Source organism: Astyanax mexicanus, chromosome 5 (genome assembly GCF_023375975.1).
Source record: "Astyanax mexicanus isolate ESR-SI-001 chromosome 5, AstMex3_surface, whole genome shotgun sequence".
Lineage (NCBI taxonomy): Eukaryota > Metazoa > Chordata > Actinopteri > Characiformes > Acestrorhamphidae > Astyanax > Astyanax mexicanus.
Window position 1 is genome coordinate 43,594,248 of NC_064412.1, and position 7,952 is coordinate 43,602,199.

Consider the following 7,952-nt stretch of genomic DNA (forward strand, 5'->3'; position numbering starts at 1 on the left):
CATTGCATCAACTGTGGAAGTGAATCAACTGTTGATTTTAAAACATGAACATGATGTTAAATTAAAAAAGCAGTTACTGGAAATAGAAGTAAAACACTGTTTCATTCCTCCATCCAACCGTTTTAAGAAATTATATGGTGATGAACTGTAAAATGCTGATTCAAAAGGCAGAAAGTTAAAATTCCAACCTTAGCACAACTATTGGACATTAAACGTTGATTCGGACATATGCATAACTATTTGAAAGACTTATGGTTTAAAATGATGTACAAAACATGAATTATCTAGGAGCCAATATGTCCCTTTTTAGCTTTGAAGTAATTTTTTTACTTGTTCTTTATTTTTAAAAACAGATATTTTATGAATTGTGTGTCTGAATTCTCACCAGCACATTATTTCACTTTTTTATGTTTAGATAAAAATGAATCCTATCGGTATTTTGTATATGTTTAAGGATGCATGTTTTGGTCTCTTTTTAGGCAAAATATAACAACTAAAATATTAAACGTATATATATAACAGGGTGGACAAATAACACATAATAAATCATTATTATATATCATTACAAATTATGATTTTGTTTATTGATGGATTTTTCTTATCACATAAAATTTGACAAAAAGCTCCTATGCTGGTTGAAAGAAAAAAAAACATAAATGGGGAACCAAAAGTCAAATTGGTTCTGGTACTACATAATGCACTAAATGAACAATGTGTCATATCTTTACATTTAATTATGAAAAAAGCAGCACTTAAACAGAGAAATGTATACATATTTAGAACAGTAACTACAAGCAATTAAAAACTATTGCTAAAAGCATATTTCATGCAGATTTGCCTGTCTGCCTATCTCTCCACCATTTCTCTCTCTCTCTGTAGATATTTTCTTCTCCTTTTACGATCAGAATCCCTGTGATTCCTGTAACGCTTCTGTTTCTCTGCAGCACTTGAGGGCCTTTCTTAATATCAATATTGAGAAAATATATTATTATTATTCATACTACATATAATAATAAAGCAACATAAAACACTCATGCACTTCATAGATACATTACAGGGGTGATAGCGTTCCGGCGCCGCGCCGGAAATCCGGCGTAGCGTGGCTCTATAAAAAAATATATATATATATATATATATAAATAAAATAAATAAATAAATAAATAGAGCCGGTTCAGGTATTAAGTCCCGCCACTCAGTAGAAACAGCCAATCAGCTTGCTGTTTTTGCGGCGCGCGGAGGAGCGGGGGAAGCCCCTCCCTTGCTGTGAGATTTAGCAGCGGGATCGGACGCAGCAGCTTCAGCTGATTTAAAAACAGATCTGGATATACGGAGATTTTTCTCAAAAATAGATAACGGTAGGCTAAACACGTAAACTGTGATGATATGTTTCTGATAGCTGGTTAAAAATACACTTCTTGTATCAGCACACAGATTAAACCCACTGTGATTAATAAACTGCAGCTGTGTTAGTGAGTTAGCTTGATAGGGAGTCAAGGTTTTAGAAAATAAAGAAACTATATATGTAATGTTCAACTTGCCCTGTACCTGATCAGCTAATCACTATTTCACATATTTCACTGTCGTTATTAGTTTAGGATTACAGGAGAAAATGAATATAGCTAATTAGCTAGAAGCCAGATGTAGTGGATAGTCAGAATTTAGTACAGTACTTTATGTTTGTAGTTTAAAGCAGTTTCTTAACCCTGATCACTGAACTAAAATTGTGTTTTCCACAATTCCACAATCATTTCACCTAGATTTTCACCTGATCTTGATTTTCACCTAGAGTGACAGCTGTCACAGTGAAAATGAAGCGGAGTTATGAAAGTGGTTGTGCTAAACGAAAGAAACGGGCAGAGAGCAAAAGAATCGCAGATGCACTGCCAAAATTCACCTCCTTTTTTACACCTCCTGAACCGATCAGTGTTTTTGGGGCCGATTCCGATCGCCGGTCGTCTTTCACCACGATGGGCCGATCGCCGATACCGATCTTGGGCGGGGCCAAATGCCACATTAATGCCACACAGGTGCCTGGCAAACCTGGCTGGTAACGTTACAGATTCCCCTAATTACATCCACACCAAAGCAAACACTGGTAATTTACACTGCTAATAAATAAACATGAATGTTAGTGACCAAAATAAACGCTTTTTAGGAGAGATATAAGTTCTGTGTAAATATGTATAAGACAATACCTGACAAAATCAGTTTTAATGACGTTAAATAAACATCACTGTGACAGCGCTAGTCGCAGTTTCACCGCAGTAAAGGACGAGGAGGTGAATCACTTATCTAACCAGCCTTTACTGATTTCTGCTCCAATAACCCTTTCAATAACCTCCAATAGCCTTTAATAGTCTTCAGTAGCCTTCAACAGTCTAACCTTGCAGCCGTGGTGTGTCCACTAAACTCCGTAGTTATAAACATCCTGAGGTTAGCAGCGCGCTAACTGACCTGTTTATAATGTAATCCGAGCAGTGCCTCCGTGACAACTGCTGCTGTTAGCTGCTTTGGCTGAAAGGTGAACTGTAGAGAGCTGTATTATCCGTTTTTAAAACCTTTTCCTACACAGATGAACTTAAAAAAAACGTGTAAAAAAAAACGCTCCAGACTGGCTGAGCTGAGCTCTGTAGCCCGTGGCTGGGCTGTAGCTGTGACTGAGTAAAGACAGCGGGGGCTTGTGCTGCTGCAGCTCCCACTAGTGGTTGGATGAGGAACTGCAGCTTCTTGTAAGCGAGCAGTTTCACCGGTTTCACCAGTTTCATCCACACACAGCTCTGATAAACTGCTTAACCCTAAACTCCTGAATCAGATCGGCTAAAATCATAAGAATATCTGCAGAACAGTGTTAATATGCAGAAGAATATACAGAACAGTGTTAATATGCAGAAGAATATACAGAACAGTGTTAATATGCAGTAGAATATGCAGAACAGTGTTAATATGCAGTAGAATATGCAGGATCAGGGTTGAGAAACACTGCTGTAATGTGACTTCTGTTCATTTGTAGTTCACAGTAAGACCACATGTCCTGACGTTTATAAAAATCTCTATGAAACATAAAGTTACATTATTTTACACAAGGACACCATCTTAAGAAGAGCTCTCAGTAGAAAAAGAAAAAATAAAAGTGCACTTTTTTTACAAGAGTGGAGAAAATGTAAATATGAAAATGAAAACGTTATCTAAAATGTGTCACTTGACAATAAGGTTATACACAGACTATTAAATGTTTGAATAATGTGTCAACATTTATGCCTATGTTACGTCACATATGCAGTCTGTTGTCCCTCCCCAACAACCCCCCCCCCCCCCCACCCTTCCTCACCCTGTTGGAACAGGAAAAAAAAGTTCAGGCTCAGGATTTTTTTTCACTATCACCCCTGACATTATCATGTCCATCCTGTTATGTCTTTGGTGGTACCAGAGTGGACCATAACAGGGTGGACATTTTGACATAAAGTTAGCCATATCCAGTGTGTGAGCAAAACCAGGCTAGCAAAATAGTAAAATTAGACAAAGTATTGTATGCTTTTTAATATGACTATTTTGAAATGTTTGTATCGCACAGTGTTTTCTCATATTTCTCGTAACAGGGTGGACATGTTGTGGTTGACCATGTCAGACTGATGGGATGAAATTAGAAAAAAACAGAGACTGTAAAAAAGATGGACGCCATATTGCTGTTCCCATTCATTCAATGAAAATAAAGCCAAAATCTTCCTCCACGGTGGCGATCCTGAAACCGCAGTAGAGAGATCCTTTGCGCAGTAGAGACCAGGGGCCTCATGTACTAAGACTTGCGTGGACTTCCTACTAAAATGTTCCGTACGCTCAGATCTGAAAAGTTCCGTACGCACAAAAAAATCCGGATTTATCAAACCGTGCGTAGGCAGAATTCCACGTACTTTCTCTTAGTACATCACAATCAACTTGAAATCAAGCGCAAATGCACGAAAGCAGCACACTTGCCACGACTCCTCCCTCAATTACGCAGAGTATAATGTTATATTATTATTATTATTAATAATAATATTATTATTATTATTATTATTAATAATAATAATAATAATAATAATAATAATATTATATACGCATAGCGTATAATTACCCATGTTTTAAGTTTTATTATTCTAAGATAAATGCTTTCATTTAAATGCTTTAAATGAGTTGCCTACCAAAAAGACACACGTCACGCACTCAGCTTGTTTTCTTATGCTCTTGGAAATCTAAAACTGCTTATAAGCCAGTCATCATCATGGGCCAAAAAAACATAATGGTCACGGAAAATGCGCGCTCAATGAATTCGGCCATTAGCAGTATTTTCCAGTAATGCCAACGCTGCATCTCCAACAACTCCAGCGCAAACCTGATCTAGGCTAAGTGGAAACACGTTAAACGATTATTTCTGTAAGACAATGAAACTGTCTGATTAATTTACTTTATTTTACCCAATAATGCTTACTTCAATGTGTGCATAAAGGATATCTTAATAGTTGTAATTTCAATGCATCGCCTCTAAGTGTCGCCAAATGACAAAAACACAATACATACGCACAAAAAAAAGGCGTACGCCCAAAACAAAACTTCCGTGGGGGAACGCACTTTCACACGTTCAAGTCAAATTTAGTACATCAGACCGTGAGCGTGAAATATGGCGTACGCAATGTTTTTGTGCGTACGCACCTTTAGTACATGAGGCCCCAGAGGAGGGAGAAAGACTGTGGAGAGACTGTTTATTTAAATGAGACTACTCATTTAAATAAACCCGCCCCTGAGGGCTGCCTCCACAGAGCTCACACAGTCTATGGTCCCACCCATACAGTCATTGGTCTCACCCTGGCTAGCCCAGCCCTTTTACAACAACCACACCTTTTTGAATAGAGCTGAATAACGTTTTAACAAACGAATTCTGTGGGGATGTAAAAATTTGACAATATTAGCAGAGATTACACTAGCTGTTGCATTTAAATAAAGTAGGTAGAATTACAGTATATTGGAAAAAAACGTGATTGAAAGTTGTCTTGTTTTGTCATTGAAACCTATGGAACTGGGTGGGGTTACACAGCTTTTTGCAACCGAACAGCAGGGGGCGCCCAACCTGTGGTGGCTTCACTTTTGAGAGACGATGCTCTGTCCAGCTATACACAGTGTATGGGAAAAATAGACATTAGCGTTAGAAGTTAGCCACTCATCTTTCATATTTTTACATTATAAATACAGTGATCAGTAGTGGAGATGCAAAAGGCACCGAATTGTAGGAATGGCCCAGCTCATTTAAAAGGTTTATATAACTGGAGTTTAAAAGCTTCACAACTGTGTCTAATGCCAACCTTACACCTAACAATTTTAAATGTCCAGAGTCAGGAAAATATCACGAGAGTCTTGCTAGAGTCGAGTTGAGGTCTGTTATCTCGATCATTCAGTGTAAAGTGGTTAGGAAAGTGTTGGTGAGGGCTCCAAGTGGTCCAGCGGACTAAGCACTGCCACTGTGATAGGGAGATTGCTGGTTCGAACCCTGTTCATGTAGCTTGCCATCAACCCTGAGAGCAATAATATATATATGCAGAACTGGAGTCTGCAGTTTTGGGACCGCAGTAATTTCAGAACCGCAGAGGGGGGTGGGATGCGTTTTAAATCGTTGGGGGGGGTTGATGCGTTTTAAAATCGTCAGCGTCCTGTCATTACATTCCCACCGCGCTCCACAAATTTATTTGGGGCTTGGATTTGGCGCCCCCTCTAGTGGAGCGCCCCGATTGCGTCGCATAGGCTGCATACCCCCTTTTTGCGCCACTGCTTGGGGCACTCGTTCTGAATTCCGGGAGATTATATGTTACTCGCGGGCATCAGGGCGCCACTACCGAAATGCGGGAGACTCACACAGCTTCAGGGAGACTTGGTTTGTCGGCATATCAGAGAAACAAGGAAGACTTGGGGCTATAATATGTATTTGATATCTGCAATGGATTCAAACTCCTTTTCGAAAGATTGAAATCTTTTTGAAACTTCAAACTACTCTAATGTCTATTTGAGCCGGAAAACTTAGGGTCCTAGAACGGTCCTGAAATTGCGGTTATAAAACTGCAGCTTTCGGTTCTGCAGTCAGAAAGTAATATTATTAATAATTCAAATGTACAAATGTGAAAAAATATTTTATATATAAATATATATTTTTTAATTTGTAGAAAAGATTAGCCTTTGTAAATCCAATCTTGTGAATGTGTGAATCAGTACTACTCAAATGGCTTAAACTGGGTCAGACCAAAAATCACATGGAATTTGTGAGGTTGCAAATGTGACAGTGGGTGTTTTTTTTAGTGTGGCTGTAAAAATCTTTTGGTTATGAACGTAACCCCGGTTTTCTGATAGCATGAGTGAAGTATCTTACTATGGTATATGCCTCCTCTTGCGTATTTCTCAGAAGCACTCACTAACATTACGCCAGCCCTGACTGGCTGGCCAAGTCTGGCATACGTGGGGGAAGCACCCCGTATAAAAACAGGTGCCCGAGCGGCAGAACCTCATTCAAAGTTTGCTATCTCTTCTCGCTCATCGCAAGAAGGGTGGTCCGGTGAGATACCTCACTCATGCTATCAGAGAACTGGGGTTACATTCGTAACCTAAAGTTCTATTTCAAGCATTAATTTGGTATCTTACGATGGGATATGCTTACTCCCATATTGCCGTACAAGCCAACCTAGACGCTGCTTGACCTGACATCAGACTGATGCGTCCTGAGCCAGCGCCGAGCTAGCACTCAAAATAGCATGAGCCAAGCTTGATGAACTAAGGTTGTAGGGAATGACTAACAAGCAGCCGCACATAGCTTTTTGAAAGGACTCCCCTTTAAAAAGAGCCCATGATGTGGCAATAACCCTCATGGAATGCGCACACAGACCAAGCCAAGCCAAGCTTCTACAATCCAGTGTGACAGATGCTGTTTTGTAGTGGGCTTACCCTTATGAGGCCCGGACCAGGAAATAAATATTTGATCTGATTTCCTGAATGACATGGTCATGATCAGATACGCTTTGAAAGTGCGCACAGGACATAGCATATTTAACTACTGTTGTTCCTGAGACGAAAACAGTGGTGGGTGAAAAGCAATGAGCTCCAAAGGAAGACACGAATAGGACGTGTCCATAACCTTAGGAAAGTATGCCGGGTTAGGGTGCAGAGAAACGTTAGAGTCACTTGGACCAAACTGAATACACAAAGAATGCACTGAAAAGTCGCCAACTCGCTTGGTAGACAGGAGCACCATGAGCAGTGTTTTTTTAAGTGAAAGCATCTTTGAATCCACCTCTAGCAACGGTTCGAATAGCAGTCCGAATAAAGCCTCTAGTACCAGAGGCAAATCCCATTTAGGAGATAAAGGTTTTGATACAGGGCCCAAACAACGCACCCCGCGCGACAAATGAAGGGGTGTTGCCCCAATGTCCTATGTGACACGCAGAAATAGCAGCTAGATACACTTGGTGGAAAATGGTGGAAAAGCTTTGCCATTTTCAAAAAGTGTTTGTAAGAATATCAAAACACTCCTTACAGAGCATTGGTATGGCACTTGAACTGTGTCAGTACACCAGTCCTCAAACTCACGCCACTTGGCATGATACAAAGTACGTGTGGACGGTGCCCTAGCATTTTGGATGGTCGCTACTACATTCTGAGGCAGCCCACAAGATGTCAAATTTAACCCTTCACGGGCCACGCCTGCGAGAGCAGATCCCTGCACAGTGGGAGGGGCCATGGTTGAGAGTAAAGCATCTGCGTTATCTCTGCTAACCGATGCTTTTGTGGCCAATTCGATGCTATCAGAAAAACTGATAGACCCGCCTCCCTTACTCTGAAGAGGGTGGAGGAATGCGTAAAGGAGTGCACATGGCCACTTGTGTGGAGAGTAGGTCCGCCCCTTGATTTGACACTCCCGGCACATGCGTTGCTCTGAGTGA